Source organism: Aethalodelphis obliquidens, unplaced genomic scaffold (assembly GCF_003676395.1).
Source record: "Aethalodelphis obliquidens isolate GAN/ISIS:26980383/991018 unplaced genomic scaffold, ASM367639v1 scaffold12, whole genome shotgun sequence".
Lineage (NCBI taxonomy): Eukaryota > Metazoa > Chordata > Mammalia > Artiodactyla > Delphinidae > Aethalodelphis > Aethalodelphis obliquidens.
The window spans coordinates 11507770-11529733 of NW_020837956.1; the positions used below are offsets into that span (position 1 = coordinate 11507770).

Consider the following 21964-nt stretch of genomic DNA (forward strand, 5'->3'; position numbering starts at 1 on the left):
AACTACAATTCAGAGTCAGTCTTGGGGGTAGTTAGTGCCTTAAAGAGGGAACCTCCACAGTATCCAGCCAGTCCTCATTAACATGCTTCCAAACATGCTTTGGGTACAACTGCAGAGTACATCAAATACCAAGGTCTCTGACTTTGGGTTTTATTCTCCTTATTTTTCATACCACTGTGGATTTTTTCTTTTGTTTTGTTTTCTTTTGTTGTGGTTTTTCTTTTGCGGTACACGGGCCTCTCACTGCTGTGGCCTCTCCCGCTGCAGAGCACAGGCTCCCGACGCGCAGTCTCAGCGGCCATGGCTCACAGGCCCAGCCGCTCCGCGGCATGTGGGATCTTCCCGGACTGGGGCACGAACCCGTGTCCCCTGCATTGGCAGGCGGACTCTCAGCCGCTGCGCCACCAGGGAAACCCTTGTTTTGTTTTTTACTGTGGGTTACATTCTGTATTTACGCTCTGGGTAGGATTTACTAAATACAGTCTTTCTTAAAAATCAATAAATAATTTTCTCATAGCAAATGAAATTAATAATATTTGAATTATTTTATAGAACTTAGATGAGTTAGTGAGATACGATACCAAGTGTTGGGGCATTTCAGACAGCTCATAAATATCTCATGTTGATATTTATGTATCATCTTTCTAGGCTAAGGAAATGTAAATAAGAGCTCTGGTTAGTAGCATTCCCTGAGATCGTCCAGTCAATTAACCCGGCATGCACGGGACTAATGCTCCATTTCAAAAACAGTAGTTTCCCAAGTGAAGAGGATTTTTTGCTACCATTATCTTCCCTACCACTAACTCCTCCTTTATTTCTAACTCCTGTGTTTTACCCATGTTTACATAATTCCTTTGTACTTGTAGCTTTCACTTAAACTACCACAAATTCATTTGAGAAGTTAATATATACCCAACTTTTAAAATTAAGGTAGAATAAATTTTAGTGATATAATTTCATCTTATATTTTCACAGAGGAATAGACTCAGAGATCCCCTATATTTCCTTCTGCCCAAAGACCTGACTAGAGTTGACAAGTCTTTCTAGAAGTCTGGGGCTGACCTAAATTGTGTGGTCCTCAGCTTATCCCCATCTGGCCAATTCTGATACGCATTCATGGGAGTCCTTATGACCTGTGGTCAGTTCGGCACTAAAGGCACCTGAGAGAACTAAAATGCAGGAGAGGGGCACTGCTTTTCCTCCACAGAAGCCATCCCCAAGGAGCATTCTTGGGCAGTCCTTCTCTCCTGGAACTTTGGTCATAGATCTGGCCTTGAATCTCAGAGATAAAACTACTCTCTCAGTTCCACAGAGTTGCGGGACAAAAGATGTAGCAAGATGAGAAAATTTCCAAACAGGAAATTGTCTTGGAGACAATCAGTTTCACTCTGACTACTCAGTTCTCTGCCATCCTAAGAACACTCAATTCTGCTTGACAGACCTTATCTATAAAAGAGTTTGGAAAACGGAAGTGAACCCAAGAACACATCCATCAGAAAGCACTCCAGAGGAGGGTATGAAAGAGAGGTCTCTTGGTAAAGATGGAAAGTACCTCATTTTATCATAACTGTCTGCTTAATTAAAAAATGCACTTCCTGGGCTATTTTATTCATAAAAGTCAGCATATAGGTAAGGGAATAATTGATTGCTCAGAAATTGGCAAGTACTTCCTAAGGAACATTTTTCTTTATGATGTCTTTGGCATTTGTGGTTTACTAGTTCCATTTCCAGCCTTAGACTCTGCACCATAAAATTATAGCTCCATCCTGAGGCACCAGCTGTCACTTCTGCCAATAATCTCCGGGCTCAGAGAAAATAGCACAGTTACCCACATGCATGGAAAGTGGATCCCTCAGTAAATGCTGAATTTATCAGGAAGGATGTCACTATTGAAACACCCTGGCAATTACTTTAGTTGACCCCCAAATAGGAACTGGGGCGAATGTCTTTGCCTGGAGTAGTGCCAGATGAACTTGGTCCAATTCCACAGTAATAAATGCCAAGCTCCATTTTCTTTGCAGCCCCTGATGTATGTGATATATACAAGAACATTTCCATGAGATATTCTAACAGACAATTATACAGGCTGCAGAACAAATCAGTCTACCATAAAGAATACCCCCTCTGCAGAATTGTCACAGGCTTAGTCATTCTAAGAGCTAATTTACGAATTTTTACCACAAATCAATGTACTGAGAATAGACTGGATGGAAAATGTACCTGCTACATTACAGTGGGCAGAATCTGCAAGGGCCCCAAAGTGCCACCTTTTGCTTCTACCCTGAATAATAGGCCATATGATATATGATCAATCTGGGAAAGTGTTTTGGAAAAAGATACATTTCATAAACTGTTTCAGTGTGGGAAGTGAGACATGTATGGAAGACAGATTTTTTAAGGCGCTGTTCTTAATGATATTTGCTGTTGAGACTAGTAACATATTTTCCTAAGGCCAATTGACGGATCGTGGTCTTAGAATTATTAAGGGAGCTTTTTCTCACTATAAATTCCCCCACTGAGCCTTCACCTATGCTACCTCCTAGGTTCTGATTCTATGGTGAGAGCAAGGAATCTGTATGTTTGTTTTTAAAGCTCGGCAGGCAATTTTGGTGATCCGCCGGATCGGAGGAACCGCTAGTCTGATATTATGTTCCTTCCATAAACCTCAGGACTCACAAGTTCAGAATCTGATTTCAAATAATGCCATGAGTCTTGTTTTCACTCAGAACCCATTTCTTAAGTTTTAATCCACGCTGAATTTTTCTCAGGCCACTTCCTAGGAAAGTCACCATGCATCACGACTGCTCCTGCCATATGCCATCTCATTTGCTTTCTCTTTGAGTGCACCAACAACACTGCTACCTCAAACTCTTGCCTTATCTCCCTTCAAATTACTACATAAATTGGCCTTTTGGCCTCATTTCCAAGAGTATCCTCTTGACCCAAACCGTGAACTCTTTTTTTTTTTTCCCTGTAATTGCAGGTCTTCTGATTTTGCATGTTAAAGCCTCCTTCTTTAAGTTAAAGGATATCCTACCCTAAGCTTCAAGGACCCTGCAATTTCTCAGCCTTCCTGTGGTCACTGGTGCCTTGCTGTCTCTGGCTCTCTCTCTCTCTCTCTCTCTCTCTCTCTCTCTCTCTTTCTCTCCCTCTCCCTCCCTCCCTCCCTCTCTCCCTCTCTCCCTCTCTCCCTCTCTCCCTCTCTCCCTCCCTCCCCCCTCTCATCTCTCTCCCCTTCTTTACACTATTACCAGAGATACTGCATTATTGGGTTCTACATTCCTTGCCTTTTTTTTCTAAAGTCCCTCCTTTGGAGAAAGTCTAGCAGCTCATATGAATGGCCTCAATTTCCATGTCAATATGCATGACAAATATATAGAAACTCCTCATCTAGACACTTAATCTTCACTGAAGACTCATATTCCATACATTCTTTAAGACATTTCACATCACAGCTTAGATTAAATATATCTAGACCAAAGTTTATTATCTTCTCCCCACAAAATTTCGTAACCTTCCCCATCATGATGTTAACCATCTCCCATGCTTAGACCCTTGGAAACACCATTTACTTAAATATCTAATAGTTATAGATCATCATAAAGAAATATATAACCATACAGAAGATATGTGGGAAGAAACAGGTAGAAAGAGTCCAAGGAAAAGGCCTTATGGTGGCTGCAACTTTTTCTCCAAATACTTTTTCAGCCTTATCTCTTTCCTCCTATTCGCAAGCCAAGACTGATCCCGGCCAGCTTTCTCATCCCCACTTCACCCTGATCTTAAGGAGGAGGGATTTCCGAAGCACTAGCCTAGGCTTCTGAGGTCAATAAGCTCATTGACCATCAGATTCCGACCTGTCCTCCAGTTCCAATAGTCCAGGCTGTCATTTCCCAAACACTGTGGAATTGCTGTGCATCCTACGTATTCTTCCAGGGACTCAGGATAAAAGCAGTAAACTGCTAGATTTCTGAAATCGATCTGAAAGTCAGGTTTGATTTCCTATCTGGTTTCTGCCTTCCTGTCTTGATTTCATGACTTCAGTTTATCCTAAATGAAGGCACGTCATTCCTATAATCGGTTCCTTTGTAGGACTGGTGCCTCTCCTAGGTGAGGACGGGGCTCTGATACGTGATGCTGTATGCAGCCCTTTGTCCTTGGAACTCTTGATGTGGCTGTATCCTCAAGTCCACAATACTCAGCTTCATGTTCTCTTGCCCACCTGATTCAGTGGTTTACCTGGCTTCCATCTATCGTATATTTCTATACTTTCCGGGTGCTGTTTTTTTGCTGCTTTGGAATGGACCTCCTGCACTTTTGGTGGCTTTGTTCAGCCTCCCTCATTCCCAAACCCCTGCTCTAGTCCGGTGGGCAGATCGTGTTCCAGTCTCATCCTCTTCCCAGTCTGTTTCATCCCACTGTGATGAATCAGGCCTGGCCCTCAGACGTAACACCAAATGTTGCAGCTGAACCCTTGTTATCTCTTTCGCTTTCAACCCCTCACGGTTCCTATCTGCCTAACACAAAGAAGTGCTGGGAACAGATGTCATTTTATTCGTGCCTTCAATCTTTTTACATCTCATTTGCCTCCCATAGTAAATTATTATTTCTCACCATAGATCTCAAGGCACTTTGTTCTTTCTATTTTCTCTCTGTCTTTCACTCTACACATACACACACACACATACACACACACAGTGCCTGCTAAGTAGCCTAAGAATCACTTTTTCTCAGTGACCTCTCACTGTATCAGGAGAATGATATTCTTTTTACCTTTTCCCACACCCCAGCCTGTAAATTTCCAATTCATTACATCATTTTGGTTGTGTTCTCTCACCAATCCTCCTGCCAATACTGTATATGATAATGTAATGTGATAGTAATTTTCCATGTAATTCATTAACCTGAGACTTCAGTTTTTGATACTTTCATTTAAAAACTTAATGTATACATCTAGTTATCGTTTTGTCATAAGGCTTGCCAAAACCACTCACAGTTGATAAAAATAAAATGAAATATGTGCTCAAACCTGAATTGATGGTAGGTAATTAGATTTTCTGTTCGTGAAAACTAGGTCAGTTTCATAATCTGATGATATTTTCTCCAGCAGAATTTGTAATTTTACAAGCTCCATCTTGTTATAAGAAATTGATCATTGCAGACAAAAGGAGGAGCTCAGAGTGACCCTTTCATGGAATTTCAGTTTGTTTTCTCTAACCCCCCCAGACAAGTTTTCAGGAAGGTGTAGTTGCAGAAGAGAAATTAAAGCAATTTCTCTCTATTTCTTCAGCTTTGACAGAACTAGACTGGAGGCTGGGAGCCAAACACTTTCTCAAAACATGCTGCTGGCGGCCGGGGGCGGGGAGAGGGGGCGGGGGTAGGGGGCGGGGGGGTGGTCCCTGGCTGGATATTCTGGCCGGGACTTTAGGCTTTGCCAGTCCAGGGGAGAGCATTTTTTCCATGGCTGCTTCCCTGGCCTTCTCCTTCGCTTTTTTCTCTTCTTCTACAACACAAGCTTTATTCCCAGAGTTAGATTGATTATCCTAAAGGTCAAAATTGATCATGGCAGCCCAAAATCAAGAAGGCCCGTTGGCCCTTTATTAACAAATGGTGCCCACATGACTTAGTATTTCTCCTGACCCCAATCTCTCTTCCTTGATACACCTTCCATCAACCCTCCTTCAGGTACGTGTACATGGGAAACAGGAACCAGACAGCACCTCACCCTTCTTGATGTGCTTTTTCATTTCTCTGTGATTTGCATCATTTGTTTTTCTCTTTTTGTCTTCGAGGCTTCCTTGCATTTCTGCGTGGCAAAACTCTACTCTTTCTTCAAGACCCAGTCCAATTATTCCTGCCATTTGTGAAGTTGCCCCCCCCCCAGCTCCCACAGCACAGAGCCCACGCTTATATTTAGCACATAGAGAGGTAGGCAATCTTTGGTTTACATGCCTCTCACTCCTCTAAGCTGGGAATTCATATTCCTCTTTTTATCCCTGTCACCTAACATGGGCCTGACCCATGGTTTGATACCAGATAAAGGTTCGTGGAATGGCTGGACAAAACAACATGCCGTAGGGATCTGACGTGTGCCTGCCTGATAAGTTCACTTGGCCCTTCCTAGGAAAGTGCAAGTCATGTGCTTGAATCACGTACACGAAACTCATTTTGTTCCCTCTCATGGCCACATCTATGCTAAGAAGCCTATCTTTTCATCTAAAAAATATGTGGGCTGTTTTTACCGAGAAATCTAAAGACCCTGATGGATTGGCAAAAACTCAAGTACAAATATGTACAGTGAGAATATCCGTGTTGATTACAAACGTCTATTAAGCAAACACCATGTCCTGGCACAGTGCTCATCGCCATGGGGAATGCACACAGAGTACCCAGGGTTGTCCTGGCACTTGGCAACGTGGTTGCTGTTGAGTGTAGATGGCTTTGACAAAAGACTTTACGTTATTGGGGCTCTGAAGACCCAGAACTGTGTTTTTATGGATTCCTTCATTTCCACCATCAGTTTCACTAATCTTTGAATATCTGTATCAGGAAGTCTTACGTCATGAAAGACATTTAGTTAGAACCATAAAGTGAATTTTGATTATGCCAGAAGCTCAAAGATAACTCAGTAGAAAAAGTATTCAGGACTTAACGAATATTACACCAAGACAGTAAGTTAATACAGAGGGAAGAATCCATAAATAACCTTTTAAGGGTTTTCTGGTCTAAATAGTAAAAATAGATAGATAGATAGACAGATAGATAGATAGACAGATAGATAGACAGATAGATAGATAGATAGATAGATAGGTCATTCTCGTTTCTACTGAATTAGTAGGATTTATTCGGGATACATAGACCTATCCTTGAGATGCACTCTTATTTCTCTCTATTTCTTCATATTATTAAATGAACCACATATTATGATTAATATTAGTCAAATCTAATGCTCCATGATTAAAATTAATAGAAGTGTTAAAATCCAGTAGGACATATCAATAAATATTTAATAAAGTATTATTTCGTGTTCTGGCAGTCAACAGTATAGTGGCTATAAATTCTAAGTTTCAGTTATAAAAACATAAAATGTAACTCTGAAAGGAGATCCATGGAAAGGTGTCAGATATTATTGCTGTTCTGTTCACACAATAAACTCCTACTTTCCAAAAATGAATATTGGAATATGATTATTAGTATACTATACATATTCTATACATATTTCAGAGTGGAACTGAGGAAGCTAAAATAGAAAGATTGTTATAGTCAAGTGACCTAAGTTCCCTCAGTTGCAAAATGAGAAGATTAAGTTAGCCCCTTGCACTTGGAAATGCTCAAAGTGTACAAACTTTTTTCATATACATTATTTCATTTGTTTTTCATGTCAATTCTCATTTTACATTCGATGAGATTGAAATTTGGAGAGAGAAAGTGACATGACCAAGGTCATGCTGCTAAAACATATATAAATATGTATATGTTATATAAATATAAACATATTTATGTTTCTATAAATGTACTTATATCCTTAAATATTTATAACATATTTACAGCCAAAAGCTATAAATCTGTGTTGCAAATGCCAATCTAGATCTCTTATGTCCCCGCCACCTACAGGATTCTCTGAACAAAAGTACAGACTTTCTAGAGAATTTATGAAACAGCACAAATCCTGTAAGAAGAGTATGTCTTCTTTCCCTATAAGAAGAGTATGTCTGCATCAAAAGCTGATATAATGGCAAGGATTTGCTTTTTGAGCGCTAACTGTGAACTACATACAACCCGTGGCAAAATCAAAAATCAAAAAATATTGTCAAGCCGACTTGCAGATTTTCCCCTAAAATCAATGTGCCCTTTAAATGCAGCTCATCAGGATCCCTATAGTTAATCCCAGAATTGCTCACCAAGTACTTTCTCACTGTGTTTGGTCTAGTGGTTCAGTTTTGTTAAACAATGTCATTATATGCATTCTGTAAACCTGCTCTCGTTCTATAAAGTCTAACTGGGGAAAACTTCCATTACAAACAAGAAACATAAAAGGGGGAAAAAAAGGCAAAACACATTTTCAGTTCAAAGCCAATAAACTCCATTCTGTTTTTGGTTAATTTTGATTTTCAGCTTTAAATGGCTTGTATCCATAAGAAGTTTAATTGTCTTCTTGCTGATTTTCTCTGTGATGATTACCTATAAAATGCCTTGGGTCCTTTCTGCTAAGAATAGGAGCTCCAAATATAACTGTCTGTGCGGTTTTCAGCTAAATAGAATACCTGGAAAACATTTAAACGTCCAAATAAGTGCCGCCCCTGAAAAGTTCAGTGTGAGTCCACAGTCAAGGAATCATTGTGTCCTGCAGACAGTGAAAAGCATAAGCAGAAAGCAGGGGGCCTATTGAGGCCCTTGATATTTTGCTCGTAATAACTTTTGATTCATAGTTTATATCAGTTTTAATTTTTACCTGTTTGTGATTAGACACTCAGGAAATATTTCACCACATAGACGCACACTAGTCAGAGCACTTATAGCCTTGCCACATGGCTGCAAAGCTATTTCCTTCCATAATTACTCCCTTTGAATTAAGCAAACGGGGTCTCTTTAAAATTAGAAGTACATTGTAAATGAAAAACATACACACAATTATCCACCATTCTCATCTCAGTACAGATAGATTGTCAGGTTCCTTATCTAGTGGTTGATAGGGACACACCATGGCTCTGGTTGAAGAAGGAAGGAAAGAGAGAAAAATGCAAAGATGGATAACGGCTAAACATGGTGCCCAGAAGACTTGGGATACAAATAAGACTAGGGGGTAGTTTTTATTTATTCTTTATTTAGTGTTTCTGTGGATGTTGTAGATTGTTTTCATGTCAGAGACTCACCAGGTCATGACTCTGTTTGGCCATCCTCACTAAAGAAAGTCTGTGTTTCCATCGTATGGGCTGTTTAATTTATAAAGCATCCGTCAGCAAGATGGGCAACGATGAAAAGGCAATGAGTTAACAAAGAAAGTCATGCATCTCCTTCTGTTATCAGCATCAGTTTTTACTTCATTAAAAAGAGATGGGAGGGCTTCCCTGGTGGTGCAGTGGTTGAGAGTCCGCCCGCCGATGCACAGGGGACGCGTGTTCGTGCCCCGGTCCGGGAAGATCCCACATGCCGCGGAGCGGCTGGGCCCGTGAGCCGTGGCCACTGAGCCTTCACGTCCAGAGCCTGTGCTCCGCAACGGGAGAGGCCACAACAGTGAGAGGCCCGCGTACCGCAAAAAAAAAACAAAAACAAAAACTCAAAAAAAAAGAGATGGGAAAGGAAGAGTTTTCTATGAAGAGTGGTGAAATGGATTTTGGCAACACCCAGGAAGAAAAACACTAGGGTAATTGCAGAGGAAACAAATACCAGACGAGGATTTAGAGTCTGAAGAGGAGTTTTAATCCTGATTCCGGCATCCACCAGCTTTGAGGTGTGGGCTAATTTCAGTGAGTTTCAGTTTGCTCATCTGTATAATGGGAGATGAACCAGTAGATTTCTATGACCAGGGATTGAGAGACTCTTCTAGACTGGAGAGTGGAGCGTTTGGGAGGGCAGGGGCTGAATTTGAATGGAAAATGACTGATGCTATTTTGATGACAGACCTGGGAATGGGTGATTAGTAGAAGGGCACTAATCATTGGTTTTTGTGAGTGATTTAGCATGAGGAACTATGTGTTACATAATCAGTGGAAGCTTAGCAAGGTAGCCAGAATGGCCTTCTAGGGAAACAACATTGGCAGGTGATACTTGAAAAGTTTTTCAACAAAACTGGCTAAAAGGTTAGGAATGACCAAGGAGAGAATTTCTCCTTTTAAAAATGGATGTATACATTTTCCATAGGGCAGGATTCAGACAAGAACTTCTATAAAGACCAATAGAAGAACTAGAAGAAGGCAGTTACCATCTAGGTCAGGAGTCCAGGATAGGGCCTAAGCATGTAAGGAGGATTGTAGGGAAAATAAGCATTCAGCTCTAAGAGACCTAATCCCAGTAGCTCATCCATAAGAAAGCACCAAAAGTTCATAATATTTTTGGTGTGTTTTAGTTATTCCCCACCCCCTGACTAAAATATAGATCAGTCTGTTTCGATGGGGACAGTAGAGAGAAAAAAATGAATGGCCCACAATCCATTACTATTATAATTCATTATCACATATAACTGTAAAAAATATAGTTAATTACATTATTGTGAAGACATTTCCTAGAACATCTTGTGCCATTTTAAAGGAGAGTTTTTATATTTTTTTATGTCATGGGAAGTGTCCAAAATATAACATGAAGTGAAAAATCATGACACCAAATTTTATTTATACACACCCACACATACATACACACCCACACATACATACACACCCACACATACATACACACACAATGTGGTCCAAATTATGCAATTGTGTATTTTAAAAGCTAAAAGCGAACATTTTGAAATGTTAAATGGTAATCTCTAGTGGCAGGCTTATGGGTGATTATTATTTCTTTTGCTTCATTTCTGCATTTGTCAGATTCTCAACGGTGAATAAGTATGATGTTAACAAGCAGGAAAAACACTTTTAGAAAAATAACACAAAAATGATCTGAAAGCAATTTATATTACTTGAATTGTATTTAGTGGAAAAGAGCCCATGAAGTACAGACTGGCTAATGCTAACTTGTTCATTCTGCCAATTTATGATGTTTCACATGAATAGGGTCAGAATCAAGTTTTGCCTGGGTTATCAGGGAAAGCAAATGCCAAAGATATACACTGAAACTTTGATGTTAAAAAAATCTGTGGTATTGATTTCTACTAACCTACCCCTTGATAGTAGCTTTACTGAAATGCTTTAGTCCCTAGTCCCTTTCTTCCTTGCATTCTGTAACAGTAATTATGATAACCACTACTGATTGAGTGCTTCCCGTGTGCCATGTCCTGTTCTGTTTTCCCGTGTAATCCCCTGAACAACCTCATGATATAGATGTAATTATTTTATTTTTACTGATGAGGAAACTAAGGCATAGATTAATTCATTTGCACGACTTACAGGCAGTACAATCCCAAGAGTCTCAGCTCTTAACACAATATTGCTCGTGGTCTTAGTAGAGCTAGTTGATATTCATTTAGCACTTAATATATGCCAGGCTCTGTGTTAAGCACCTTATATATGTTATCACGATTTATTTGCAGCAGTCAGAGATAAATACCATTTTTATAACCCGTTTACAGTGCAGGAGCCTTAGGAAGAGGAAGTAACTCATACAGGTTCATATAGTAAATGACAGAATAAGAATTTTGCAACCTGAGTCCCTTTCCTAAGACAGCATTTTAGGAGGTCATTTTTCCCCACCAGTATTGTGGAACCACTCAGAGCCATGGTCATGGTTACAGGGACCTGATTAGTCTTAATAATTCTGTTATTTATGGAAGTAAATTAACATTGGAATAGCTTAATAGACTTCCTGGAGAGCTTTCTTCATAACACCTTCAGGATAAAGAAACCTGAACCCAATCTGTCTTTCCAACCTTATACCCACTGGGTAAGTAAATTTTTTTTTTTTTCTGTAAACCATAGGCCTCCACTGTGAAATACAAAATTAAAATCCAAACATATTTATAGAATAGATAGTGTCAGGGAGAATAAAAATTTTCCTCTACCCTTCTAGGTTCTTCTGGCTCATCTAAGAATTAAATTGACATGAGACAGATTAACAGGAGAAAATTAAATTTAATTTCATACATACAGGAACCCAACATGCATGAGAGGGTCAGAGATCCCGTATACATGAGAGGTTCAGAAGCAGAAAGGTTAAATGAGATAAATGCCGTCCTGAATTAAGGAATAGGAGCTGGACCCCGGGCTTCCAAGGTCAGGAGGGTCATTCATAGGACTGTAAGGAGAAGAACAGATGTTTGGTTATTAGATGTTTGCCCTGCCACACACATAACGCCACTTAGATAAAATTTATCTCTGGTCATACTCTTTTTCTGGGAAAAATCGCCAATTTAATTTCTTCTAGGTAGTTAATGGAGGGACAGTAGTTTCTCTTGAATCCACAGGGTCTTGATTGCCTTTAGCTGAAAGTAATCCTCATGCAACAGTGGGGAGGCTCATTCTGAACCCCTACGATAGTATGAAGACATAAGAACTGATTGCTTAATCTAATGTAGAATACCAATAAAATATTAGACATGGACTAGAAATGTGAGATATAAAAATCAGCATCAATTCATTAATTATTGATTTATTTAGTTATGTTCAAGAAAATTCCTGGCATCCTGTCTTTCAGAATATTTTATACAAATGCATGCAGAGAGAGATTGATTTGCCATTGAATATTTTGTGGCTTTGGAGAAAGGGAGGGAAGGAAGGAAAAGAGAAAGAGGATATGAATTAAAAACCTTAAGAAAACCCAGCTTTATTTCTTGGTGTTCTATTTTTAAAGCTGGCCTCTTTTGGATAGAGATGCTTTCAGCATATTCTAGCTGCTGTCCTATAATGTTCTAAGAGTGAAATCTTTCCATTGCTTTCCAGGGAAACTCTTTACTTTGAACAAAGAATCTTGACAAAGGAGGAAGGACCAAAGGTATAAGTAATCTCTGGAGAGAGTCTAATGACAACCCAGGAATGTTGAAAATGTTCAAGATGAAGAGAGCTTTTGAAAAGCATGGAAAACCAACTGTTTCTTTGAAATTCAACAGCAACAATTTCATCTAATTTCAAATTCTTATAAAGGGCAGTGGCAAATTGAGGATTTAACAGAAGTTTCTAAAACTGAACTAAAATGTTTTATGTGTTCAGTTTGTAGAAAAGATACTCGGTGCCCCAAGGTACTCCTAACGTTATCCTCAACCTTGAGAAATTTGTTAACACAACTTTTTCTAGAGAATTTGACCTTTTTTGTTCCCTTTAAGGAATACAGTGAAGATCTCAGATTACAAACAATCCTAACAAATTAAGGAATCAGTTTAAAAGTTGGTGAGAATCCTCCATCATTTTGTTAAAAGTGCCTCTCTCATGGAACTTGCACAATGTCAGTATTATTAAACAATAAGACTAAGATCCATTTTGATGTATTTCAACATGGTGCCCAATGCTTGATCCACTTTGTTTTTCACTAAATTCACAAATCGTCTCAGCGTGCAGATGTAGGTAACAAACCCGGGATCCTTATTAATTTAGCCTTCTTAAGACTGAAGTATATATTAGCTGCAGGGAAATAAAGCAATGGTAAGGTATACATTTTATACATCACAAAATTATGGACATTTTAAAATACATTCATATCATTTTCTCTTAGCAAACTTTACTCTTGTGATTTCTATATTAGCATACCATCATAGGATAGAACCTTTTGGGGAGGGTGTTGGCTGCCAGAGTTCCCAGCATATTACTTATTGGAACAATAACTCTAGGATCTCTGCAGTGTCTCTTTCAAGTGGTCAACCAGCGTGTCTTCTAAGGATGGGAAGGTAGCTCTAAAGCTGACAATTGATTGCTAAAAAGAGAGAGATCGAAAAAGAATTACACTTGTTCCTATTTTGCATTTGAACAAATGAATTGGTTGCCATTCAGATTCAAAAGCAAGCAGAGGGAAATAAAATAGAGCAAGGTTCTGCTGGACAATCCCTACTCCAGTGCTCTGTGACACTGCCCTCTGGTATGCCCCAGAGAACAGCAGGACTTTAGCTGTCCCTGCTCCTTGCTCTGCTTGAAGCAATGATTTCAGTTACCACTTGATAATGCAAAGAGATCAGTGCACGGATGACAAGTCCTCCTGGAGAATTACTTTGATTCAGCTACTTTAGCAACTCTCATCTTCGGAGTCTATTTAAATTAAAGAATAGTACCATCCGGATTTGTCAGGCTCTGCTTCATACCAGGAGCTCCAGGAAAAGTACAACTTCTGTCCCCTTTGTGTATCCAGCTAATGTGGTGAGTGGACACCTGTCAGGGCTGGGACTGGGAAGCTAACGAGTATTTCTCTTTATTTAATTGTAGCTGATTTGGAAAGTTGTGTTCGTTTCTGGTATACAGCAAAGTGATTCAGTTATATATATATATATATATGTATTCTTTTCCAGATTCTTTTCCATTATAGTGTATTACAAGATATTGAATATAGTTCCCTGTGCTACACAGTAGAACCTTGTTGTTTATTTTATATATAGTAGTTTGACTCTTCTAATCCCAAACTCCTAAGTTATACCTCCCCTCTTTTCCCCTTTGGTAACCATAAATTTGTTTCCTATATCTGTGAGTCTGTTTCTGTTTTATAAATAAGTTCATTTGTATCATACCTTACATTCCACATATAAGTGATATCATATGATATTTGTCTCTGTCTGACTTACTTCACTTAGTATGATATTCTCCAGGTCCACCCATGTTGTTGCAAATGGCAATATTTCATTCTTTTCTATGACTGAGTAATAGTCCATTGTATATACATCTTCCTTATCCATTCATCTGTCAATGGACATTTAGGTTGCTACCATGTCTTGGCTATCGTAAATAGTGCTGCTATAAATATTGGGGTGCATGTATCTTTTCGAGATAGAATTTTCTCCGGATATATGCCAGTACTTCTTATGCGTTTTGCATCTTTAAGTTTAGAGTTCTGCACCTGGAAAGTCCATTATGTGAGATGTGGTCCCAAGCTACATCTGAGAGTGAATTTGAGGGTATTGCCCATTACTCCATTGAGTATTTTCTGACCTCCACCTCTCACCTGCCAGCTGCCCCTTTGGGTGACTGGGTGAAGGAGCAAGTAAAAACTATAAAGTAAACCACTTCTTTTCAACTAACGACAACTCTTCCTAACATCTTATAGTCCTTTGCAGAATGATTTTGCATGCATTATATTATTTGACCTTTGCAATCACGTGTGAAGTTTTATTATCCACAGTTGTTGAATGATGACACCCATTATCTGATCATCACGACACTGTGATGCGAAGTGAGTTTCCTTATCCACATTTGATAGATGATAACACTAAGGTCTAGAAAGATGCCAGAACTGGCCCACATATCTCAGCCAGAAAGTGACAGAGTCAAGATACAAATCCAGGGTAATTTGAGTCCTAGTTTGGTGCCCTGGACAGTTCAATGAAGGAAACAGTAGATTTAAGTCATGATCTAGTCCCTCTTCTATGACCATCTTAGAATGGAACCTTAAACAAACTCCCAAGTGAAGTCATGCCAAGAGTTCCTCACCAATAATCTGAAAAGGATGTAAAAGTATTATTAGAAATAATATGAAAAGCAGTCTGTTCTTATCCTATTTAAAATGTTATTTGGGGGGGAATTGTTTGGGGTCACTTATGGAAAATGTTGAGAATATATGTGTCGGTCTTCTCTGACTGCCCCTTTCTTTCCCTAATCACCAAGCAACTCACAAAGTCAATTTTTTTTGTTTGTTTGTTTTTTGTTTTTTGTTTTTTGCGGTACGCGGGCCTCTCACTGTTGTGGCCTCTCCCGTTGCGGAGCACAGGCTCCGGACGCGCAGGCTCAGCGGCCATGGTTCACGGGCCCAGCCACTCCGCGGCATGTGGGATCTTCCCAGACCGGGGCACGAACCCGTGTCCCCTGCATCAGCAGACGGACTCTCAACCACTGCGCACCAGGGAAGCCCACAAAGTCAATTTTTGAAGGGAAAAAAAAAGCTTAAAATGGGCCAGGAATTTAAGCCAAGCGATACAAAGGCAACGCATAGCAAGCATATCTTTCCTTGTTGGTAGAGAGAAATCAATGCCGAAAAGAGCACTGGATAATGCCCTAGGTGGTGTGAAGAGAACTGTTTGCTTTGCAAGGGCAGCAGGCATAACCCACGATTAGAGTCCTTTCCTTTCCTTTTAAATGAATGCCATGAAGGAAGTGCTGCTTCTGATTTTTTCATAAGACTTTGTACTCTGGGAAAAAGAAACCTGCCAAGGAAGCCAGGCCTGAGGTAACATCCACCAGAAATGCTTAGCCTGTCAAAGCACGACATCAACAGCCCTTGATCCTGAAGGAGGCAGTGCGTGTTCTGCCTGGGGAGAGGGAGGGATTGAGGGGTGGCGGAGCTAGCCGTCACAGCAAGGGCACTTAGCTTTGATGCAAATGGTTTTCACTGTCTCAGGGCCATGCAGCACCCCAGTTTTCTGTTTGGCAGTACTAACAAAATTTGAAACTTCTAACTGAAAATTCACCCCAAACATTCTCACAACCTTTTCTTACCCAAGGAAACGGCTTTTTCTAGACTACGATTTTATCCTGAAGTTTGTTTGTTGTTGCTGTTGTGTTTTGTAATAACAGCTTTATTGAGATATAATTCACATACCAGAGAATTCACCCATTTAAAATATGCAATTCAGTGGGCTTTATTATAGTCTCAGAATTGTGCAACCATTGCTATAATCGATTTTAGAATATTTCCATCACCCCCAAACGAAATCCCATGCCCATGAGCAGTCACCGCCATTTATCCCCCAATCCCCAGCCCTAGGCAACCACTAATTTACTTCCTGTCTCTACGGATTTGTCTATTCTGGACGTTTCATATAAATAGAATCATACAATGTCTGAACAGTTGTGTCTGGCTTCTTTCACTTTAGCATAATGTTTTAAAGGTTCATCCATGTCAAAGTGCAGGGGAGGAAGAATAATTTTCCCTCTACTCTTCAGAGTTCTTGGCTGAGATCATGTAATAAAAGACAGATTAACAAGAGAAAAACAAACAAGTTTGTTAACATGTGTACATGGGAGATACCCAGGGAAAAATGAGTCATTCTCTGAGGTGGCTTAAATGTAAGCTTGAATACTGTCCTAATAGGGCTCGGGGAGAGAGGATATTGGCTTCTTAGGGGAGAGTACATGATTTTTAGGAAAGATGAATGGACCCTTAGAAGAAAAGATGGGAGATATGACAGTTTGTGACAACGTTTGCCTGGTGTCTACTTCTAGTCTCCTCTCCTGTGATAAGAGTCACTTTCCCTGGTTGATGAAATTCTCAGGGAGGGAATTTATGACATTTGAGTTCCTTTTGGAACATCTGTCTTTAGGCAGATGGGAGAAGTTCAGAGACAGCGTCTCCCTGCATTTGCTATTTTTACATACCCCCAGCTCAAAATAATCAATATACCAAAGCAGTATGTTTGGGGGTGACATAGTAACGCTACTTTTTAGTAGCCTGTATCAGAATTTCATTCCTTTTTATTGCTGAATAATATTCCATTATGTGGAGGTATCACATTTTGATTATCCATTCATCAGCCGACAGACATTTAGGTTGTTTCCAGCTTTGGGCTATTATCAGTAATGCCGCTGTAATCATTCATGTATAAGTTTTTGTGTAGACATATGTTTTTAAATCTCTTGAGTTCCACCTAGAAGTGGAATTGCTGGGTCATATGGTAACCTGATTTTTAAACTTCTGAGGAACTGCCAGACTTTTCCAAAGCCTCTATACCATTTAACATTTCCACCAGCAATGTAAGAGAGTTCCAGTTCCTCTACATTCTCCATATAGCACATACTATTATCTGTTTTTCTGATTATAGCTATCTTGGTGGGGGTGAAGTGGCGTCTCATTGTGGTTTTGATTTGCATTTCCCTGATAACAAATGATGCTGAGCGTCTCATGTACTTATTGGCCGTTGGTTTACTTTCTATGGAGAAAAGTCTGTTCAGATCCTTTGCGCATTTTAAGTTGGTTTATTTGTCTTTTTTGAGTAAGAGGAGTTTATCCTGAAGCTTTTAACATCAGGTGTACTGGGGATTCCATTTCAAACTTGCCTTACCTGATGACATCACTCTATGATCAGAGAAATTGCCAGATATTTTCCCTTCAGATGAGGTCGGTCCTGGGTCACTTCTTTCTTGAGTCTGAATGTGGTGGCTTCCAGGTGGAAAGTTTCCAGTTCCACAGACATGGCCTTTGACTGACATGGCTCAGAGGCTCTCTGAGAAAAAGAATATAAGACATTAATTACTGTCTTCTGTGGCAAATGAAACCCTTAGTTCTTCTGTTCTCCAAATAGAACCTCTGTTGTCTAAAAACCTAGCACCAGAATTCTTATCTCTCTGAGAAGGAAATCACTCTGCTGCCCAGAGGCTAAAGGTGTTTTCTCATCTGTAACTATTAAGTTTGCTTGTGGAGACCAGCATTTCCTGAGAGGAGAAAACGACAACTTTATGTGCTCTCTATAATCCAGAAAAGAATACCAGTGAAGGACAAAGTTAAATGTCTCTCCCATGCTTCAGCCTAGATAACTAATTAGATCTAAAATTTAGCTTTGACCCTTACTTCCTCACAATGCTACCTATTCCTTATTTAATACATTCTTCTAAACGTCTGGCCAGACATGCTGATTCTCCATTAGCCAGCTCCCAGCCACATTATTAGAATCCCTTGAAAAACTTTGTAGAACTGTATTCGTGCCGAGGCCCCAAAACCAGAGACATTCATCTCACCGATCCGGAGTGTGCCGAGCCCAGGCATTTAGAGTTTTCAAAGCTGCACACATGATTCAAATATGCAGACAGTTCCAAAACATGAGCCCAATTACCACCAGCCTCTTCATTTATTATCTGTAATGAAAGAACCCTTTATCCTGTCGAGATCAGCGCTTCTCAAACTTTTGCTTGCATCAGCGTCATCTGGGGATCTTGATAAAATGCAGATGCAATTTGGTGGGTCTGGGGTGGGCCCTGAGATCCCGCGTTTCTGACAGGCCTCCAGGTGAAGCCAAGGCTGCTGGTCGGTTGCTCGTATTCCTCAGAGTTGGGGAGCCCTCGTGTGTTCATGGTGCTTTTCAGTTAATCCTAACAGGACCTTTATCGCCTCAAGGATTTGCCTTTTCATGACAGCTGCCATCGAATGTAATATGTGCTGCACTCCTTTTAAAAATAGAATTGAAAATCTATCGTTGCTCATCCAGGTAGTCTTTGTTAACATAAAGATTAAACAATAAACCTGTATATTACTTCAAAATAATGATTCAGGTCTTTTAAAGTGGTCATAAAACTACTGCACAGCTAAATGAATAAGGACTGCGTGGGTCACATAATTGAAAGATGTTGGTCTTTGGAGCCAGTTACAGGAGTCTCGCTCTGTGACCTTGGAAGTTACTTAACTTCTCTGAGTCATTGTTTCCTCTGAATTGTACAAGTTGTAGAAGTCGCTTCCAGGGCTGCTCTGAAGATTGATCGGTGAACTAAAAAATGCAAAATGCCCATCAGTCCATTGACCCCTGAGTACGCCTAAAAAGAGGCTAAATCTTAAAAATCAAATAAATTTTAAAAGAGACATTGTAGCATCTACAGGTGTGAAATCCTCACTAAAATCTTTTTTATTTTATGAGGATTTAGAAAGAGTCTTCTTTTTCATCCTCCAACTCTTTTCCTCACGTCTCCCAATATCAAGAGCGGTCTTAGGGAAAAGAAACCACAGAAGGACTAATTGAGGCTGAAATTTGAAGAGACTGATAGGACTTTGGCTTAATAATGAGAGATTAGAATGTATTTTGAAGAGATTTTCTTTTTTAGCTCCCACTAGTAACACCATGTCTTTCTCTTCTTTCTCACAGTTTACCTGAGTCACCACCTGATATAAGAACTCCTTACTAGAATGTTTGAAGATGTTTGGTCCTTTGAGACCCATCAGATAAGAGAGAGACTTGGAAATAAAGTATAGATGTGGGCTTAGTATCATCAAAGGAAAGGCACTGCAAAAATCAAAAGGAACAACCTGTATTTTTCCACTAAATAAATTGATCTTTCTTAACCAAATGCTTTTTTTTTTTTCTAGAAGTGGATCCAAAATGTATATGCATAAAAATTTTGGCCATCCTGACAAATTATTTAATGTTTTAATGTTATCATGAGATTTGTAACTCGTTGCTAGTTTCTAGGAAACATAATTGTTATAGTATACTCTTCAACTTTAAAGTGATGTAAAAAAGATCAAGTGAGAAATTCTCCTTACCTTCTTCATCATAATTACGGTAGCTGAAAATTGCATGACACAGTTTTCTATCTGTTCCTTATCAGTATAATAATAGTGCAGGGGTTGTTGTTAGGTGAAGGGCTGGGCCTGCCTGACTATTCCAATCTTGTCTTGGTTAACCTGTTAATTTAAAGAAGTAACAACACTACTGTATTGCACAGGGAACTATACTCAATATCTTGTAATAACCTATAATGGAAAAGAATCTGAAAAAGAACATGTTTATATATATATGTATATACACACACACATATATATAAGGATCTGAAAAAGAATATATATATGTATATATGTATAACTGAATCACTTTGCTGTATGCTTGAAACTAACACAACATTGTAAATTAACTATACTTCAGTTAAAAAAAAAGAAAGAACAACAGCTATCTGACTGCTTCCCATTGGTAAATGGAAGCAAAGTACAACACAACATGAATCTGTGTTCTCAGAGAGAGGGAGTCTTTAGGACAGTGCAAAAGCCCTGTGAATGTGGGAATCGGTGTGGCAATGGGGGGCAAACTGGAGGACCTTTAAGATCCCTTCAGTCCTTGAGATATAATTTCCACTGCAGAACTGTGAGGAACAGAGAGGTATACTTCTGCTGATTATCAAGCTAGTGGAACTGCGTTCTTCACCAGATAAACGCCATCTCCTGTAACATCCCCAGTGATGGAAGAAGCAATGACAGTCCCTTTCCTGTATTAGTTAGGCTCTGGAAAGTGAGCAAAAGACATCGCAAGGATATGATCCTTTAAAATTTATATAGGTTAATTTCACCTTCTCCACCTTTGCTAAGGGGAGGAATAGTTCTGTTCTGAAGCAAAAAGTGAACATTACCAGTCCCTTCTGATTTTTGCCTCTTGATTCAGAGGGCTAATTCATAATGATTGACTTTATCTTGCCTCTTTAAATTGACTGAATTGTCCTTTAATCATCAAGTTTCCTATTAATAGCTTTACTGTGCAAGAGAAGCAAACTCAATATATAATTTAATGGCTCCTCCTGTCAAGGGCACTACTGATTGTATTACTAATGATTTTGAAATAATATGCCATTATGCAAATCCCATTCATTTTAGGCATCTTTGCCAAGTACCTACGGAGGTACTGTTTTCTTTCCCTTCGTAAGTTGAATTTCCAGTGTCATAGTTATCCAGTACTGAAACGTTTTCTAAGGATTATGATCCCAGTGAATAGCGATAGTCTGCTGATAAATTTTATGTGCTTATTTTATTATACAAACAAATTGGGTGGGACCCTATATTTCTCACATTAATCAGCTACTCAGAATGTAGAAAATAAACCTATAGCAGATTAACTTCACCAAGGATAAGAAACACTATGTTATTTGGGTTTTTCTATTTATTTGTGAATAAGTGGTCATGTTGCCCTTTGGGAATGAAACTGGGAGCCTTTCCTAAACAAATGCTCGCCCTATTAGCAAGACTACTACAACCATCTCCACTGTGCTTTCTTCATTTCTACAATCTAATAAAATATGAGATGTGAGATAGATTGGAAGTACAAGATGGAAAAAGATAAGTCAGATGTTTTAAAGTAATATATGCAAGAGCATTGCAACATGTACCCTACCATGAAGTGCCTTGATTATGAATTTGGGGCCACTGGGGCCAGAAGACGATAGCAGGGCCCTTCTAATGCCCACCAATGTTTTCCCACCCATGGTCATATTATGCTGGTGACTTTAGCAGAGAGGTACAAGTATAATTTATGATTACAAGGCAGTAAGATGGAAATTAATACCTAAACCCATAAGTTGCATGACAAAGAGGGTAGACATTTGGCAGGTTTCTGAAGAGTAAATTTGATCTCACTTATAACATCAAGTTCAGTTCTGAAATTAAAAACACACATATCATTTCTTACATCTTCTTGCGCTTTCTCTAACATTTTGTGTTTTTTGGATATTGAGGAATGATCAGATATCCTGGTGTAGTCAGGGCAGGCTGTACATATATA

General features: G+C 39.4%; 1 protein-coding gene across 9 annotated transcripts in view; it reads left to right on the plus strand.

Moving 5' to 3' along the window:
* The window catches only part of SLC8A1 (solute carrier family 8 member A1), a 346328-nt gene that overhangs the window by 237941 nt on the left and 86423 nt on the right, over nucleotides 1-21964 (plus strand). The gene's annotated exons all lie outside the window — the stretch shown is intronic.